This window comes from Musca vetustissima, unplaced genomic scaffold (genome assembly GCF_032173495.1).
Source record: "Musca vetustissima isolate MV318-11 ecotype Yass unplaced genomic scaffold, APGP_CSIRO_Mvet_v1 utg36870, whole genome shotgun sequence".
Taxonomy (NCBI): domain Eukaryota; kingdom Metazoa; phylum Arthropoda; class Insecta; order Diptera; family Muscidae; genus Musca; species Musca vetustissima.
This window is the reverse complement of record NW_026889139.1, coordinates 65,297-66,528: the sequence shown is the minus strand read 5'-3', so window position 1 is coordinate 66,528 and position 1,232 is coordinate 65,297.

Below are 1,232 nucleotides of genomic sequence, written 5' to 3'. Positions count from 1 at the left end.
AACTGAGATTAATACGAAAGAAGAAGAAGAGGCATCGAAAAAACTAAAAAGACAAAACAAGACGACACTCGGCACGGCTCACTAGCCAAAACGTTTAATAATAAAAAAAAGAAAACTTGAGAGAAGAACAAGAAAAAAATGCAACGAAATTATGAAAATCAAAACAAATTACAGAGACACAAACACACACACTCACATGCATACCTAGCTCAAACTTAGATGCATTAAAAAAAAGACAACAACAACAAAAACAAAATCCAAGTGCAGTTATGGAAAACCCGAAAAAATAACAGAATCAAAACACAACAAACTTAAACGGAAAAGAGGCAAAACATTTGCAAAAACCTACACAGACACACACATACATACAAATGTTTTGATGCACTGGAACAGGGGGACGAATGAAAGAGAATCTAGCTCACACGAAATAAAAAAAACGGAACAGAAACAAAAACGAAACACATGCCGGCACTTGACTCATATTATAACGTAACAAACAGCAGCAGCAACAACAACATCGGCAATAGTAACGGCAAATGTGCAAAAAATAACATTTAACGCAATCATCGTCATCAACATTGACAAACATCATCATCATCACCATCTGCATTCATACCAGAAGGACAGACATACATACACGAGGGTAACCCCTGTAACAAAAACACACAGTTACACACACATGAATGCTACCCACGAGAGAGAGCGAGTGTCACATTTCGCCAAGAAGAAGAAAATGCTGAAAAAAACAACAACAACAAAAACGTAACTCATTCATAGTTTTTTTCTTTGCCAAGTTTTTTACTACGCCAGTCACCACCACCAGCACGGCAAAATTCGTGCACATTCACACACACACATACATGGAAAATCGCCGAAATAAAAGAAGCAGAAGTAACCAACAGGGATGTCAACTTGTTTTTATTTTAGGAAACTCTTTTTTTAAATTGGGAATTCGCTGTACAAAAAGTCCTTCAAAAATATTCCTTTAAAATCCACGAGATCTTCAAACAATATTCTTAAAAAATCAAGGTTGGTTTAGGCCTTTCAAAAATATTCTTTAACCAGTAAGGAAAGTAGTAAAGTCGGAATGGGCCGACTATAGGGTACCATTCACCACTTTGGGTATATTCTACATATGTCTCCTAACAGAATATGTGATCTTTATGCCTTTCGATACGTTGTGCAAAATTTCACTCGGTGCACCATATACCTAAAATTCAACGAAAATATAT